General features: G+C 38.2%; 1 protein-coding gene across 5 annotated transcripts in view; it reads right to left on the bottom strand.

The window, feature by feature from the left end:
* Positions 1–19607, bottom strand: part of MBNL2 (muscleblind like splicing regulator 2) — a 128158-nt gene that overhangs the window by 95972 nt on the left and 12579 nt on the right. The window contains exon 2 of one of the 5 annotated variants that reach the window (XM_074329435.1): positions 86–192. The exons of the other annotated variants lie outside the window; for them this stretch is intronic. The gene's annotated coding sequence lies outside the window, so the exon portion shown is untranslated. The remainder of the gene's footprint in view (positions 1–85; positions 193–19607) is intronic. 5 annotated transcript variants of the gene reach the window in all.

Raw genomic sequence — 19607 nt, 5'->3', positions numbered from 1 at the left:
AATAACCTGGCATAACCTGTGATACCACCCTCACAACACCCTCTCAAGTTACTTGTTCATTATTTTCCAAAATGATTTGTATCACCTGTATTCCCATGTGCATGTTTCAATTGCTCTCCTAATGCTGCTTATTCCTCCACCTGGTCAGACCTCCTTCTTTATGAGAACCAATAGGTTTGAATCAAACCAAGTCTGACAAGATAAAATGAGAGAGAGAAAAAAAGGCAGAGTCTGAATAATACCTTTTCTGGGATGCAGAGCATCACAGGGTTCCCTACTTACTGTCTCGGTATATTCCAGTAACCAAAACAGAAACATTTGTCACAAACACTGTATGAGAAAGCCACTTGACCATGTGGTAATGCTTTTACATCTACAACATTATTTTGCTAGAGCTGTCTTTTTTTTTTTTTTTCCAGTAGGAATGAAATGCAAAATAATGTTTATGATTACAAGAAAACTCTATATACAGATGTAAATGATGTTTTGCTTATTATTGCAATGTGTCTTCTTGTAGTAATAAAAATGAATGTCTTTGGGTTTTAACAAAAGTGTGCATTTAAATGAGAAATGGACAGCTTACTTAAATCCTCACTGCTAAATTAAGAGAAGCGACTCATACAATCACGTGCCCTTGAGCAAGCCATATAACTGGAAACTTCTGTTGCTCCTCTCTACCCTGGGTTATTGCCGAGACTGCTGACATCCTGTCTATGAAAGCATTTGAAAGACTTAAGGCAGAACACTAGGACACGGCATTTCATCCCTGGGATCCTTACTGTGCCATGGCAAAAGATTGCAACACGGGTGGTGGAAATTTTGGTGAAGGCCACTCTGATAACCTCTGCAGCACTAGGCAGAGACGATGCTGTCTGCATCACTTTTCCAGTAAGAATGACTCAGCAGCAGCAAATATTTATTAAGCCAGGCTACGAGTTCTTCACTGTTCTAGTTGCTATAACCAACTCCGCGTCAACTCTGCTGACATTCTGAGGTTTCATCCAGCTACTCAAATGGTAGTTACAGTATTTTCAAAGAAAACTGATAATAAAGATCCATGACCCCAAGCCAATCGCTTTAAGGTTCTTATCTGTCTTGAGGGATGAGTTAGGCTTCCCCAATGGTTTCCTTCAGAAAGAGAAGCACTTTGGTTTATCAAGAATCAGAAATAAGATGGATGTACTTGCATGCACAAGTCTAGGGGTACGTTATGGATGCTTCACAGGCAATTCATGGGCTCAGCTCTTCTCATCCTCCATCAAAGCCACATTTATCTCATTAGGTTACAGGCAGTTTCTATAAGGAATGGGCAGCCAGCATTTTTTTTTTTCAAAGTGTGAAAGTGTAAAAAGTAAAGGCCCTCTGAAATACACTTGGTTGCCCTTTGGGAGTAGCCTAATTGTCCAACTGTCAGAAAATGGATACGGATGGCAGAAGAGCTGAGTGTTAGTTTTTGCACAGTCACATGCTGGCCAGGAGATTTGGGGTGAGTCATAATCCCTCTCCAGGCCTCAGTTTACTCAACCTTAAAAAGAAGATGCTGGACCAAGCAGTGGTTGTCAAACATGGGTTTGAGTAGCTATTGAGCCAAAGGTCAATACAGTACAGCTTAAGGAAGCATCATGGTTACTTAAAAAAAGTTGTTGGGGGTAAAAAGGAAAGTCAAATCACTGATGGGGCAAGTAATTTTAATTGTTTTATATTAAAGCAAAAATATAATGGAGTAGAAGGCAAGATTTAGAAGACTTAAGGTAAATAGAGTTCTGTCAATCCTTCTAAGCCTCAGGAGACCACCTCCTCTTCTCTGCTATAAGGACGCCACGGTGGAAAGGAAAACTTGAGAAAAACTGAGTGACAGGGCCTTCAGGGCCCCTTCTACCTTGGACATGCTAGGAATCGTGTTTTCTTGTTTTGTTTTGTTTTGTTTTTTGCCTAGTAGTGAGAGGGATCTTTAGGGAGATACCTGTGATCCACTGGGGTGTGGTTTGTTACCCAGCAGCAGAAACACAAAGTGCATTCGAGCTAAAGATGTCATCGGAATCACTACCCTTCCTCAGAGAAGAAAATGGTGCTCCTCCAGACCATTCAGATGCTATGCTCTGGATTTGTTGTCACCCTTGGGACTGGGCAATATCACGTACCAATTTATTTACTACCATATTACAGCCAGCCCAGAGTACCTGGCTGTCCACGCCACTGAGAAGTAGCATCCACAGGTCTTTCATTGTGTTGGCTCACAACTGACAAGAGTCCATCTTGCTCTAAGAAATGCATCGCATTAACAATTTTTCTTAGGAATTTACATTATGACTGAGGCTAATACAGTAAATAAAAAGCAGATTTGGAATGGTGATCCTTTTATATCCCAACAACTAGTAAGAATCAAATATACAAGGAGGGGAGACTCGGTTTAAGAGCCAGAGAAGTCAAAATGCAAGTTCAAATCAATTGTTTAGAATGAAAAAAATATTTTCAAAATAGAGGCAAATGCTTTCCAGAAGGCATTTGAGAGATGAATTAGAGTAAGAATGGTCAAGTGAGTTAATAACATTGTTTTTTGTTTTAATTTAAACTGCTACAACCAACATTTCCATGAGCTACTCCTAGAATACTGCTAAGGACCTTCCTTGTCATTGGAATGTGATAACATCCTCTATCATGCTTCAAAAATTAGAATGAATACTTTCTAGAGTTTTAGGTATGAATTATAATCTACTTTGTAAAGGCAAATCATAAATATTAACACATTTAGAAATGATTCAGTGTTATAATATTTTAATCTAAATATCTAAATGGTTCTTACTTAGCAACATTTATCAGTCAAAATTTTATACGTGTGAAAAGTTTTAATTGGAAAACTCCTAAGCAAAAACTAGGACGTTGTCTAAAATGTCAACTTCCAAAGAACACTATATGATAATTTCTGTAATAAGTATTATAAGTCTGGTGTTACTGTAAAAGGAAAATTTTTGTGTATCAGTATTTTATTAAAGGAGGATTAGCGAATGATTTTTTTTTTAAGGATGTGAAAACCAGTAAACTTGGAACACATTTAATTTCCATGCATTTATCCGTATAGCTCCAAACTTTCTTTAACTGAGAAACCTTTATAAGGATACAAGAAACTGGAGAGGTCGAGAGGCAGGGCCTGGGTAATGAATAAACAGGATCAACAAGTGATATTTGTTTTTACTCACATGTCACAGATGTTTCTATTTAAAATGATCAAGCTTTAATTCATAAGCCGAAAACCAGAATGTAATAACTTAATAAGTATATAACTTTTCCTTCAATATCATTTAATCAAGCTATGAATATTTTTAGATACAATTATGTGAACAGAACTTTGCATCTCTAATAAGTCTGGGCTGAAATTCTATGGGGTTGGGACTAGACTTTTTTATTTCTTTGCTTTAAGAGTTCAACAAATATTTGTTGAGTAGATAAATGGATGGATGAATAGATGGATGCTAGACGGATGAAACAGAGCAAAAAAGTCTGTTCTTTTTATTTGAAATTTGTATATCAAAGTTGTACTTTCTATGAAGGTGTGCAATCAGTCTAAATTTTGCTTTTTAATATCATAAAACTAATATTTATGAGATGCTTAAGTATCTTACATTTCAGTTAGCAAGATGGAAAATCCACTGCTTGATGCTATTATCAGTTTAAAATTCCATGGGGAAACTTGCATTCATAGCAGGATATAAAATACAAAGAATCCTCTGTTACTATTTTTGAGAATTATCAGATCAGTCGTTCAAAATTTTCAAAATGTCAAGAAATGGTGCAGTCAATACATTAATATATAACAGGGACATATGGCATAACTACTGGAAAAGAGGAGAAAATATTATCATTATCTTTAGACATGATTATATTCCCAGAAAATTCAAGAGAATTAAATTTAATTCTCACAAGGAAAAAGTGAGTTCTGTTAAGCTGCCAGAAATGAGATAACTAAATGAAATTAAATGTAACCAATACTTTTCTTATTCTCTAGCAATATGCAGGTAGAATATATAAGAGAAAAATATGTCATTCATAATAGCTACATAAAATAATTGCGAATAATGCTAACTGAATATGTATTCAGACAGACATAAAAATTAACAAACTTTACCTGGAGATAGAAAGTAATATTTGAATGAAATTGAGAGATATTTCTAGATTAGCATTCTTACCATTTAAAAATATCAGTTCTGACTATGTTAGTTCTTACTAAATTAATTTATAGATTCAACACAATTTTAATAAAGTGTCAGGATTTTTTGTTGTTGGAGAAGTTTTTATGAGTATGGGAAAGAGCTTAAAAATGATTTTGGAATTTATCTGGAGAAAGAAATGGATGAGGACAGGACATAAATTTCTGAAAAAGAATTGCAAAATATGGAATTGGCCTTAGTATACATGTACTATTAATCTAAAACAATTAAAAGTTTGTTACTACTGAAGGAATAGACAAATAAATCAATGGAATTGACTAAAAGTATCTTGAAAGAGATCTCAGTATACCTAAGAACTTAGGATCCAAGATAATAAGTACGTACTACATATGAAGAAAGGATCACTTATTCAACATGTACTGTTTAGAAAAATTGGAAAAAAATAGAAAATACATTAATTCATAAACTCAACTTTCACTATTATCCCAAATACATTCTACATTGATTCGATTAAAAAGATAACTCACAAAGGGGCAAATATGTGTGTGTGTGTGTGTGTGTGAGTGAATTTTATCGTTGATAACAGGAATGCAAATATTTCTAAGAATAAAAAACAATGCAAACAAAGAATAAGAACAAAAAGGTCAATCCATTTTTAATGGCTTCAATACATGTTAACGACAAACTTCTGACTTCTTGGTACAATGCCAACTTGAGCACAAATAGCTATCTAAATTCCCCTACAAAATCCCCAGTGAAATAACTAAAGATTGATAAAACTATGAAAAAAGAAATTTTAAGTAGTGTTGGAAACAAGGAAAACGTATCAGCTACATGTTTTGAAGTCTCTATGCGACTACTAGTTATTCTGAAAACCCCAAAATTTTGCTCAATAGCTACATTCAGCAAGCAGGCTTAGATGAGTTGTATACTTGGCATCCAGGCGAAGCGAAGGAAGTAATCTCTATGGTAAGAAACTGAGTAGAGATGACCTATCACTACTGGATACCCCATGTCCAGAACTCACTCTATACCGTACTGAAGCTGTGGCACCACGGAACTCAATCAAATTTACACTAGGGAAACTTCTACTTAATATCTGAGGAAAGGATTCAATTGACAGGCAGCAAGTGAGGAGCTATAAAATGATTTATCTGCCCTGTCTTGGATAAAAAGAACCAAACCTGGATAGACTTCTTTGCACTCATGATGAATGAATGAATAAACAACACACAAGAAACGAAAAGTAGATATGCAACAAAGATACAGTATGAGACCAATAGAAAGATTCTGCAAACTAAAAAGAGAGTCAAGATGGACAGCTCAAGATTCATCATTAAAAAATGGAGAAATATTAAGACAGCATCTTGCTTTGTGTTTTCAGTAAAGTTCTAGAAAGCTCATCCTTGCTCCATGAACTTAGGAAACAGGAAAGGAAGGATGAGAAGAAAAGGCAACAGATTGAACAGAAAAGGGACTGAGAGATAACCAGAAATAAAAAAAATGACAGTTGGATGACATAGAAAAGCGTGTGAGGAAACCAACATTTCAGTAACAGAATTAAAATCTGACTTTTATGCAGTAAAGCACTCTCTGTACCAAATGGAATCAATGAGGTGGAGAATGCGCTTGACACATATTTACACAATATAGAGAAAAAGGGAAAAGAGATTTAAATGATCAGAGAACTACTGACAGGTATGGAGGTCAGAAAAACAAAGATCCAAAATCAGAATTATTAACACACCCGGGTGGGGGGAGAGAATAAATGAAATAGAAGCAATAATTACAAGATATTGGGAAGGAAATCTTGGGAGGTTCAAAAAGGAGCTGAGAAGATCCAAAGAGACTTCCGTGACTGAGGCAAGAACCAATAAAAAAGCTCTGAGAATTAACATGCTAACAACTGTGAAGACAAAGGAAGACTTCTAAAATTATTTAGCTCCTCTGCCTAAAAAGGGGCTAACTACAAATGAATTGATTGGCTTCTGACTTTTTTTTTTTTTGCATTACAAAACACTAAAAGACAATAGAAAAATGTCTATAGAATTTTGAGGGAAAAACTTATTACTCCAGATAATATACACAATCATATTATATTTCCTACATGAAAATGAAAAAAATTCTCAAATATGCAACATATATAAAAATATAACAGTTCCCAGGAATCCTACTTTGAGGGATATATACTAAAGGAAAAAAATGGATATGGGATTAAATATGTATGTATCAGAATGTTAATCACAGCATAATTTATGAAGATAAGCAATTAGAATCAGAGAATGCTAAAATAAATTACGATATTTTCATATTATTAGACATTAAGCAGCTCTTCAACACTATGTTTTCTAACAAGGTAGTATGTCAAGTTGAAATGCTTACAACGTGGTATTAAATATTTTATATTTTTTCTTTAGGAAGAAAATATTTTATTACCATACAATAAAATAAAACAAAAATATTCAGAGACAAGAATTCTAAAAATGCGCCCTGTGCTTTTAACATGGTTTGCAAACCATGTTATTTCCTCATTTTAAATTGAACAATAGGTCAAATGTTATGAAGATTTAGGGACAATCATTTACAAAATGTGGATACATTTTCCAGAGACTGAACGTCCTGAAGTGCAAGAAAGTAGCAAGACAGGAAAATCACATTATTTTGCTAAGTCTGGATACATTTTCATTATTGTGAATTTTGCCCAGTTAGATGATACAATAAGCATATTGCATATCATAACCCCTTATCTAAGTTGCTTAGCAGAAATTATAATAATAAAGTGTTACTGAAAAATAAGTCACAAGGTAAAATACAGTTTAATATTTAAACAACTTAATGTTAATTTGAATAATTCAAACTCACAGTGAGTGGGTTGTGGTAGGGGGCTGGCCAACTTTTTAAGAAAAGATATTAAATAAAAGAATGAACAGAGCGACAATAGCTTGCAAATTGTAGCTTTCTAATAATAGTAAAATTTGCATAACACTTCCTGGAACTTAACATAAGAATGTTAAATTATAACTGCTTATTATTATTTCTAATAATAAAATGTAAGTTATATAAAATTAACCACTAAGGCACCACGTGAGACAATTTTAACATTACATGTTACAATATGGCTCCACCTTCTCTTTACTGCCTTTGATTTTATAGGATTTTAGAAGAAAAGGGGGGAAATTCTAAGAAAAAATGGTACCTGGATTTTATATTCTTAACAGCAATAATGAACATAGAGTTTCTTTTTGTATTTTAAGTGGTTAAAGATATTATGCGATGCCTTGGTCCCGCTGGGGACTCGTGGCACATATTTTCAGAAGGGTTGTCTATGGTTTGGGATGAAGCACGAGTCCGTGGTGTCAGAGACCCATAATCACTGTTTCATGCTTTAATCAACTAAGCTATTCAACCATGTACAAGAGCCCCAACCATGACTATGAAATATTATGAAAAGTAAATTTTTATGCAAAGAATAAATAATTGTATGTTAAAGACCGGGGTAATAAATATGGGAAGGAATATTTGCCAAGAAACATCCTTTCTAGTGCAACATAAAAACATTAAACTAGAAAGAGATTTCTGATAGTAAATTATTTTAAGTTTAGAAAGTGCAATGAAGGATTTGTCATATAAGATTTGATTTAGACTAAATGCTTTCTAGATTTGAGTACACCTACGTTTTGGAGTAAAAATCACAGGGAGAGCATTTGGTCTGCAGATTCAAATATGATTGTTTGTAAACTATTTTTGTTTTTAAAAAACAATGCCACTGAAACAAAATGTGATTAAAATATTATAGAGCAGGTGACATTAATTGACCAGTCATTCTGGTTTTTTTTTTAAAGCTATCTGATTAATGAGTGAACTAAAGAAAACACCTAGAGTTCTAAACAGTTTTCATATAAACAACATCACTGCCTCAATAACCATAACACTTTATATTTGAATCCATACATCAGTGTCCCAGATTGTGTCATTAATTTCAACTGTTAAACGAGAGAAACAGATATGAGGGAAATGGCATCTTCCCTCAGAACTCTGAAAGAACCATAGCAACATTCTTCTAGAATTAAAAGTTTGCTGTCTCCAGTCCCAAACCTTGAAATATATCTCCTCTCCTGCCCCTCCTTCAAAAGGAATTGAAAGACAATTTAGAAATTAAAAAATCAGGGTAGTATACCATTAAAAAAAAAACAACTCAGCCTGTTCTCTGAGGGCTTTTATATTATTAACGTACAGCCAGGATTCAGGTGCCTGTTCCTCCAAATATTCTTGAACATAAAGAAACAAAGCATACTGCAGTTTTTTAATGAATCATCTTTCTAAAGGAACATGGCGGGCAATCTTAGAGCTCTCTTTATGTCTTAATTAAAAAGCTTAATACAATTATTATCATTAATATTATCAGCTGGATTTACATAGAGTTTTATACAGTGAATAAAATGCTTCCAACATGCACTGTCTGATTAAATTTCAGAGGTAGTCAACAGGTACTCAAAGGATTGGTTTGGAGATTGTCAGCCAACACAATTAGAAATAATTCCAATTACTAGTTTCATTATTTAGGCTATTCAACATTTTCTTCCCATGATTACCAGTATCGGTCTCATTTTGACTCCATAAGTGGTTCAGATTCATGATTGCCCCCATACTACTTACAGAACAGCAATAAGTATATTAAGAAAATCTACTGGCTTTGTGATAAAGCTGACTGTAACCTGCTCCTAAAGCTGATATCTGTGTCCTTCAGCAGGAAGGAAACATCCCGTCTGGGGGAGTGTGCCCTGTACTATGATTTAGTACAATAGCTCTCTTTTTCTTTACAGGGTCAAAAATTCAGCAAAGAAATTAATAAAAAGCCTTCTCAGAGGGGGAAAAAAAAAGCCTCTCTCTACTGCCAACCCCCCTGCCCCCTCCCACCAAAAGACAGAGATGGAGAATTTTAGAAACAGGAGTTTATTCACAGTGCTTAACTAAAAGCAGACTTCCTCTGGATTAGAACTGCAGTGTACATACTGTATAAAATGTCAGGACGATGTTCTCGTTCCTTACACACTGCTGATTTTATTGTATACTTTACAGTCTTTATCCTCCTATAAAAATTTCCCCTTTCTAGGTTTAGATAATTTTCTGACATAAAGAGTACACATTCACATTTCTACTGGATATAAAAAGGCAAAGTGGTTTGCAATAAACATTTGAAGTTCAATGAGCATTCATATCCAAGTATATATAGAGAACGAGAAAAGATGGGAGAAGAGAGGAGGGAAGAAGAAGGAGATGTAATAGTAGCCAACATCTATCTATAGAGGGCTCTCAACATGTTAAAGTTCTAGAATTCTTACTTGTCAACACATGAAACATCCCTGCAAAAGTCCTGTTTAAAAGTTGGGATGAAAGGTGTATGTTTAAATTCTGAACTCCAAACAGAAATTTCAGCCAGCTTTACAGGCTAGGTGCAATTTAAGCTCCATATCGAACTAACAGTCTGACGTTTCTAAACCTTACTTTTCTTATCTATAAAATGGGACAATATTATATATCTCACAAGTCAGATGGGAACATTACATTTAAAAAAATAATAACATTTTGAAAGTCATTGTCAAGTTGTCTAGAACACCGTGGGTGCTTTAAAAGGGCTCCTCTGTCCTACTCATTATCTGTTACTGAACTTAGAAATGAAAGAACACTGTGCTGTTATGTGGACCTGGCCCTGAATTTCAGATTTGTGTTAGTGGAGAGAAATAAGCACTTGCTTGGTCTCTTTCAAAAACTGCAATAATAATGACTACACATCAAATTAAAACAAAATATCAAAATACCATTTTGGGGCTCCTTCCAGTGTAATAGACACCACCCTAATATCACATTCAGAAGGAAGAAGTGTTGCAAAATAATTTTGTTCCTCAGGCTTAGTAAAAATAAAAATGCATTTTCCATAGTTACATTTAGTAAATTCAACTTAATTTTCTTCAGGTTTAAGTGAATTAAGATGGTTCAGTGGCTATCACCCGTTGTAGAAAGAACCTTCGACTGCTGGATTTTGGAGACACCTAGAAACTGTGTTACCAGCATCATATAAGTTACTATATTTTGCAATCTATTCCAGGGATTATTTCTGCAAGAATTCCAACTTTGTAACCCTTTGGACAGTCTTATGCTGGGGATAGCAAATGGATGTCATTCAGGTTCCCCCCACCCAGCCGTCTTCTCACCTCGTCTGCCCCATCAGTTAGATCTATGGCTAATTGATCTCAGTACTTTTGCCCCATGAATCCAGACTTAGCACTCAAAAATTTCTCAGAACAACAAGTTTCCAGGCAGGCAGCCACCACCAAAGGATCAGAGTTCCCTTATGAATTGAAACCAGCCTCAGGCTAAAGGTTACCTTTGAACCACTTATGATAAAAGGTGGTGGGGGTGGGGGTAAATGGGGGTGAAAGGGGGGGTGTTGCCTGCTGAGTAAATTAACAGTCTTAACATAATTCTAGTGGGAATATTTACCCGACTTATGAGACCAAACTTCTCATGCATTTCACTACCATTCATTTAGACATAAATACCTGTAATACTACTCATAAATCATTCTTATCTCTTCATTAATAAGAACTTCTTAAAAGCCATTATGCGATAAAATAGTTTCGGCCAGTTCAAATTGCTGTATGTCATTATAATTAATAAAAGTGTACATCTTTATGAATAGTCTACAATTCAGGATCTTCAGTAATTAGATTGAAATGAAGTTTTATTATATTTCAATTTCATTTTCTATAGTACTAGATAAATGTAAGTCTACCCTAGCACAGACCTGGGGTGTCTTTCACCCAGATAAGCCTCTGTTTTTATGGGCAGTGTAAAGATGTACCCAGAACTGATTTCTTCAAAACAAGCACTGTGAAACAAATGTCTGATTCTTCGGCCAGTGTGCATCAGCGGAAAAACAAACAGGCCATTATATTTGTGGGAAAGAATGAGATTGCAAAGTCAATGAAGAACAAGGCACATTATCAGCTGGTCTACATTGTAAAACAAAGGCACAAAAGCACTGTTAATACATGAAAAAGCCAAAGTTTCATGGTTTTTAGCGAAATTCAGTAGTTTGCAGGATCATCCTGACTATAAGTTGACTTGTTTCTGTTAGTTTCCATATTTGTCTTAGCAGATGACACGGTTCCCGTAGCTTTCCTGATCATGATCTATTCAGCAGCATTACTGGGCACTGGCCTCCTTTTCTCTCTGTATCCCTCAATTGGTTGCTTTCAAAATTACAGATTATATTCAGGACAAGTAAAAAAAAAAAAAAAAAAAAAGTCATGATGCTTGAAATGCAAGCAAACTTAAATTCATTGCAACTATCTTCACAAGTGGGGTTTTCCTTGGGGCATGTGGTGATATGCGAAATCACTGAAGGATCACATTGGAATTTTACAAGCATTGCTATGACCTAATGCTGTAAATTAGCCTTTAAACTGTGAGGAACTTTGAAACCACTATTATCCAATGTCATGTGAGATGAATTGTTTTTGTATTTCGTCATCTTTAGCCAGTGGGAGGGCAAAGTACTGTCCACCCTGTGGCCTGAGGAGAAAGGTGCGGTTCTTTTCCTTGCTTTTTTGATGTTGTGGGAGACAGAGGTGGAGGAGAACAAGGAGAAATTGGTAGAGTTTTCCCTGACCCTTTTCTCCTGCTGCTTCTACGACTAGTAACAAAATAAGGTCTATGCTGGAGGATAAAACTAAGTCCCTAAATATCCAGTCCTATCCACATGGCATAAAATAGTCACATTTCTGTGCATACACATTATGCTATTTGCTGGCAAATTAACTCTTACTTCATATGTTTTTCCCTTGAAGGGTAGAGAAGAAAGAAGAAAAAATCTAAACTGCCTATTAGTTTTAGTTTATAGATGAGATGATAAGCCTCAAAAGCCACTAATTAGAAGGAGCAGGCTAATTAGAAGGAGATTGTGAGACCCTTCTCCCCTTTCTTTGCTTGCTGTCATTTGGTGCACCCTCCAAGGCCCAGTTCAAATGTCCTTTCTTGGAAAATCATTGCCAACCCTGCGCCCCACCCTCACTGCCCCAGAGAGCCACTAGAACCATCCCTGACTACTCTGCCCCCGTACTGGAGTCTTCATATCCTTGAAGTTGACCTTGCTGCTGTGTCTGGCTAAAAATGAGCCAACTGGGCCCAGGTGTCAGGCTAATGCATGTTTCCAGCTCTGCAACCAGAACGGCATCTGGGTACTCACCTAAGATCTGTTGACTGACTGGCTGACTAAATAAATAAATGATTCAAGAGCAGTCCATAAGAAAATTTAAGACCTTAATTTTTTTATTCTCCCGAGTAAACCGAAAATCCATCTACCTAAACTGCAATGAAACTTGATGTGTTCAAGGAGCGTTGTCTTGTGGTCAACTTTCTTTCTGACATCCACTGCCCATGCCCGCCCCCGGCCGCTGCTGGGTGAGACAGGATGAGAGGATGACAGGGGTGGCAACACGCTGAGCTGGTGCCAAACCTCTGGAGTTGAGGCAGAAGCAGAGGCCGAGAGCACAACGGCAAGCGCACATCTCCTCAACCAGGGCAGGGGACTGGCCCGTGCAGGGAGCGTGCAGCCCTGCTTAGTCTTCTTTCATTCCTCCTTTCACCAGCACCACTTTCAGAAGATGACGTCAGTGGAAAATGACTCCATAATACATGCCACTTATATTAAGTAGCATCCCCACAGATCCAAGCTTAACTGTACTCAAACTGTCAATCAAACAACACAAAGGAGGAAAGAAAACACAAGTCCTGCTCAGTCCACGCTTCTTGAACAACTCTTAGGTGCCCCACCCCCCACCCCGGGAGCCAGGGAAATTCCTATTTTCTATTATGTTTACTGGAATGAATGATTCTCTTCTAGACGCTAAAGTCTTTAGGGACTGGGGACATTGTGCAGGTTTCTGTATTCCCCATGGGGCCCAGTACAAGCACCAGGCAGGCACGAGGGTGTACCCTGCAAAATCAAAAGCGTGTGTTCAGGATTCATTTGGGATAGAAGATTGGCAGGTAGCAAGACTGTTGAAGATGCTACTATTGTTTAGCTGAGGGGCTCTGATGGGAAATCCTTCTGGGCCGATCACAGGGTCTTATCCCAAGAAGCCACCCTAGGGAGCCAACCAGGGTCCTGTAAAGGGGTGGTCCTGCCAGGCACAGGCTGTGTCTCAGGTGCCCGATGGACCCTGAAGAACAAATGAGCTTCACCCATAAAAAAATCAAACTATTTGAATCAAGTGCCTGCTCCCCACTTTTCCCTAGATCCGAACACTCTGAAGCACAAGGAAGAACATAAGCAATTGCCTTTTGGGTTCCCAACGACACATTTGGCAATCAAAGTTTCTGGAAGTGGGTGGTTTGGCTAAAATCCTACCAGTTTCATTGCAGCCACCCTGGGCTGAGGAAGACACGTTCTCCAGGTTATGGGAACACAGGCTCATATTTTCCTTGTCACTTCAAGAGGCATCGGAAGTATCCCAAATCAGGCAATTTCCTTTCTGGGGAACCCATGTGTGCACACAATAAGGGCTCATTTCCTCCTATTGGCTTTTGTTTGAACGGTTTCCTTTGATATAGGCTGTCTTCCGTTCTCATTTGCAGTTATCTAAATCTAGGCATCCTTCTCAACTCAAAAACTCAAAATTCACTATACTGGAGTCAGGCCCAACTGGCCCACCTCTGATGGTTTCTTCCTCCCTCCTGCCTGAGATTAGGCATTAAATGTCTGGGGTTCCCAATCCAAAGAGGGGTAGTGCCAGGGTTATCCATTGGTTTCTGCAGTGTGCACCTGTGTGTGTGTGTGTGTGTGTGTGTGTGTGTATTAACACCTCAGTGCATTGCTGACTACCAAGCATCTTTGTTTTGCTTGCTTTACATATAGCATCAGTGTACTAGGCACACAGTTGGATTTTAATCAATACTCTCCGAATGGAGGGAGGAATGAGCCTTTGAAAATGGTTCACAATGGATTTGAAGATTTGCAGATATATTTTGATTTGGAAACATTTGGAAACCTTTTGCAATTGAAACCTGAAACTGAGACTTTCCTATCCCAGAGTATCATAAATTTCTCTTTGCATGCCCTCAATTTTTAAATTTTTTTTTTCACTTTTCTGTTTTTATTTCTCCCCGTGTGCTGATCAAATAAGCTCCGTACCACACTTCTTTCCTCTTGTTTGTGTGTCACCCAAATCTCATGACCTGGGGCACCGGCAAGCACCTAACTTGTAAAAATATCTCTACTGTTGATGGGTTCTCGGTGGGAAAAAAAAGGACAAAAGGACATGTGACAGTGAGTCTTCTAACATGGGCAACTGGGTCACTACATCCAGGAAGGAAGGAGCACATGGTTTCAGGAAACACCTTGGAGCAATCCTTCCTTATTTATTCTCTAAGTAACAAAGGGCCAACCTTTCTTCAGGAACCAGACGGCCAGGATGGACGGGCAGATGTCAGGAGTGTTTCTTGGCTGCAGAGGAAATTCATTCATGCCTTCATTCATTCATTTCCAAAAGTTTAAGTTCAGGAATTTGGTCCCACTGTGAGCCAGTTACCATCTGCTTGAATGACCTAAAAATGGCCTGAGTGGGGAGAGAATCACTTTTATCTGTGCCAAAACAGCTCAGGCAGCAATGGAGCTGGGTCAAGTGCTCCATTCTCACACATGCACTGTATGGAACTTTCCAAATGTGCCCCAGTCCTCCTCTGTAAAAAAGCAACTGCATTCTTTTAGTCTGGGGTAACATGCTCCAATGCCTTATTATTATCCCTACCAAATAAAAGTATTCCCAAGAGTCTGGCATGAAATTATTTTGTAAAATATACAGCCTTCTTGCATCTTGTTGCAAAAACTGTAATGTTTTTGTGAGTGATAACAACATTTTGTTATCACTGCCGAAATAGTCATGTTGAAGACCCCCCTCTTTCTGGAATTGTTTAGAGGGTTTGTAGCATTAATTTGGGATTATTCTCTAATAGCCTCAGGTTCACCCAGAGAAATATATCCAAATATTATGTATTGAGTGTTTATGTAGAAAGTTCTTTACATAGGTGGTCTCACTTAATCCCAATCATCACCCAAGGAAGTAAGCCTTATTACCCTCATTTTAAAGATGAGAAAACTGAAATTCATATACATTTTTAAATTTGCCTGAAGTTGTGCATCTAACCTGTGGCAGAGCCAGGATTTGAATGCAGACTTTGAATTGTCTCTTAACCCCTGTGCCAGGAGGTGTGTTAATCATTTGTGTTCAAATCACTCTGTGTTTTTGCAATAAATGTGGATTCCCGGGACTCGCCCCAGACATCCTAAGTCAGCATCTCAGGGGCTGAGGAATCTGTCATTTGTCTTTTTAACAAGCTTCCCAAGAGTCTGTGCCGCCAAAGAAACTAGCGTTTGGAATGACTAGTAAGGGCTTTTGAAATGGGTTTGGGAAGAAAACACAACTTCTTTCTTCTTGTGGGCTTGGAGTTGTGTAGAAGAGTGAATGTAGTACAGAAACACGACCTTGTCCCAGTGGCAGTGAGAGTGCATGCTGGCCTTGACTGGGGTGTGCTTGTTTTTCACTTAGTTTTCAAGTGGCCCTCAAAGGCAAATAAATAGGTCAACCCATTTTGTGAGACGTGCTGTACAGTTTGTGCACCCAAACATAACTAGAAGTATCTGTCCTATAGCAATGAAGCAACTAAAATGTATTTTAAAAGTCAGGACACTGCAGATAACTCCCCAGCTTATGCATTTTGCCTTTAGTCTCTTCTCTGACCATTGCCTTCATCAGCCCAACTTGTTCTCTGAAGTTTAAATGCAAAAAAGAGCCCTGGTCGAAGAGACTGGGGTTCAGCGGGCCTCTCTTCAGTACTGGACTACAATTTCATAGCTATGTATACAAACTTTGGGGGGGAAATGCAGTCTCTCCTCATCTGTAATGAAAGCTCCTGGGTGTCTTTGGGTGGATGGCAGACTATGGATTTCTGTAAGTATAATTCATAGCTAATAGTCATCTATAGAAATGCCTTTCTGAATAATAAGACACTTCAATCATTCCATTGTATTCCACAAACAATTATTGGGTACCTACTACTTACCACACATTGGCTTAACTTTAAAATGCATGGGGATTGCTACAATAAGGAGATTTTAACAATCTTCCACCTGTGACATCTATATTGGCAGATTTTGTTACTTAGGAAAAGGTATTAGGCTCATGAATTATCCTTTTGCTGAACCCAGTGAAGGAAAAAGCTAAAGGAAATGATAAAGTAACAAAGGAACAACGGATAACATTGGTAAAGCACTTTAGAGGGCAGCAGCCGTGGTTATATTTTAGTAAAGCATGAAATGAAAGCTCATCTTTAATTAATAATTGGGAATTGATGCAGTATGTTGCTCTCCTCCCTCTTACAGTTATTTTGAATAGAGCAGGATTTGTTTCAAGGCAAAGGCCTCTGGGGCTCTCCCCGAAGAAGCACTTGAACCTCAGCTTCCACCTTCCTTCAAATTTATCTAATGTTTTTCACCTTTCCTGTTACAGGAGAATCAGATATGTTCCTATACATTTTCAAAACTCATTTCTCCTTGGCGCTCTCAGCCACCTACCCCGGGTACCTCCTCAGCCTTAAAGCTGCACCAGGTGCCATGTGCCAGCCCAGCCCACCTTCCCTCAAACTTACACAGTCTTATCTTAACCCTGCTTCCTCTCCACTCAACTCCATCTCTCCTTTGATTGCTCTAAATATTCCGTACTCCCTAAATGTTTTCACTTTCCATTCTCTAGGTTCCCTGTCACACAGCTCCCAGTCACCTCTCTCCACAAGTGTCCCCTACAGGTCAGGGGTGCCTTCTTAACGTCCAGGCTCAGTTTTCATCTTTACTGAACTTTCTTTAGGATCTGGCTTTATTTCTATTATTACCTGGTTTTAGGAAACCCTAAGACGTGTCTATATTATATCACTGATCAGCATTATTTCTAGGACGTAGTAAATAGCATGATCCCTCCCGTCTCACACATAGATTCAAAGGCGTTGGGAGATGCCCTGAGGCCCACACACCTGCCCCAGGAACACTTGCCCTCTCTGAAATGCTCTTCACCTTGGATTTCTAAGCATTCCCCAGGGCTGTGACATGCACCATTTTCTAGATCACACTTGCTTCTTTAGCTATCTCAACTCCTTTACGATTTCAAATACCACTCTGCTATGGACAAATCCCAAATATACATCTAGCTCTACAATCTACAGAAGTCTACACCTACCATTCCATGAGGACGTTCGTTTTTTTTTCTGAAAACTTGCTGTCGCCAAGAAACCTTTACTAAGTGGAACACATTTGCCCTGGCAGAGCAGGTAAAGATTAAATTCACAACGATCAGTACCTTCCCATTGACCTGGGTTCTTTCACTGTGGGTGGGGCACTTCCGGTGCATTGTTTCACCACATCTTCATAAAAATGCCGAGACATGGCATGACCATCTTGATTTGTGCCAACCAGAAGATCAAAGTGCCAAGTGATTTGGTAACTTTTGTTCATTCTAAGTCGGGGAGCCCGGGGTTCAAATCTGTATTGATGACCTGCAAGCTGTGGCTTATTATCATCCTTAGGCACCCTTATTTATTTTTTGAGACCTGCACTCCCTTGACTTAAACAGAATCTAGCGTTACACTGCAAGAAAGGGTAAAGGGCATTGTCATCTGTGGTTCCCAGATTGTTCCTTCCTTCCACTAGTCTTGATTGCCACATAGAATTAAAAAACAAATAATAACAACAAAAAACCCAAAACCGTTTAAGCAAAAGTTTCAGGTGGTTGTAAACCATAAAAACATGGAAAGTAAAGGAGATGTTTTGAACGACAAAGTGATAATATTATTACTGTTGTTGTTATGATTACCATAATTATCATTATCATCATTATTTAACCATGATGATTTCCTTTCTTCTCCAATTTGAATTTGAAGCATTAACTTCCCATTGGTCCAGGAGTAGGATGTTACAGTGATTCATGGTTCTCATTATTAGGGGGGGGGGGGGGTGAAGCCCACTGCTGGAGTCTAGAGGTTATTTAGGAGAGAAACAGATAAGGAGGGGGGAGGCATGAATGGGACTAGAAGAAGGATATGGGAGAAACTTTCAACTAACTTTCCTTTTATCTTATAACAGACAGTGCTCGGCAGCTGGCTACACTTTTAAAACTTTATTAAAGACAGAAAGGACTCCATATCCTAAGTGTCAGCTCACTGGATTTTTACAAAGTGAACTCATCTGTGTATCCCCCACCCAGACTGAGAAATAACCAATTATCAGGACCCCGGGAGCCCCCTCGGGGTCCATTTCAGTCATACCTTTCTTTCCCCAGAGGGTGACCCCTCTCCCTAACTAGCTACTATGTCTAACTAGCTGGCTACATTTTAAATTAACCCTTTGACTGTTCTGGCCAGGAAAGCATGTGTTCTTCGAGAAGCCTTTTCTGGCAGCAATTGCCATTTCAAAGCAGGGGCAAAAAAAAGTGTGTGTGAGGGCGTAATTTTGTGTGTAGGAGAAAAGTGTTTCTAATTTCCAATCCTGAAAATGTGTGGGGAAGGAGGAAGATGTGAAGAAGGGAACTAAGTCAGTAAATGCAATCTCGTTCTGCTTTCCCCATTAGGAGCTGGAAGGAGTCCAGCAACATGCCATTTTGAGAAAGGAAGCAAACAGAATCACCTTCTCTACCTGCTGCAGCCTCGGCTTCTCTACCTGCTGAGGCCTTCAAATACGTGGATCAGTCGATGGTTATTATTTAATCGCATCGTGTTCACTAGAAGCCTGATATTGTATTGAACATATGGTTTTGATTTCTTTTTTCTGTTTTTAAGCAGTGAGCAAGATGGAGAGTGTCACAAACCTAACTCCAGGATTTGCTGGGTTCTGCCAAACTGTAACGGGAAACTAACTCCCATGCCGATATCCGTCCTGCTTTAGCAGCTTCAGGGGGCCCAGGGGGGGACCCACAGAGGGCCATGGACTAAAATGCAAACACACTGGCACTGATAGCTCTAAGAGAGAGAAGGGCTCCGTCGTTGTACTTTTGACCTGACAAAGCACACAGGCCTTGTCGGGGCTTTTCCATGACTTTCTGCACTAATTATCAAGCTGGAAGGGAGAGATCAGAATATCAGATAAGAATTCATAGCCTCAGAACAACTAACTCAAGACGCAACTTGTATCTGGCTAAGCAACTAACTTTAACTCGGGTACCCAAAATGTTTTAGACGGCAGCACTCTCCAAATTCACTTCTTGGGTTACTGGCCATCAATGTTTCCAAAAATAATCACTCCTTGCAATTCCTTTTTCTGATCAATTATTTATTATGTGTGTTCTGGGTTATACAACATAAACTTTACCCAATAAAGGGGGAAAAATTAATTCTTCC

This window comes from Rhinolophus sinicus, linkage group LG04 (assembly GCF_036562045.2).
Source record: "Rhinolophus sinicus isolate RSC01 linkage group LG04, ASM3656204v1, whole genome shotgun sequence".
Lineage (NCBI taxonomy): Eukaryota > Metazoa > Chordata > Mammalia > Chiroptera > Rhinolophidae > Rhinolophus > Rhinolophus sinicus.
The sequence above is the reverse complement of the archived record's forward strand: the minus strand, read 5'-3'. Positions and strand labels throughout refer to the sequence as shown.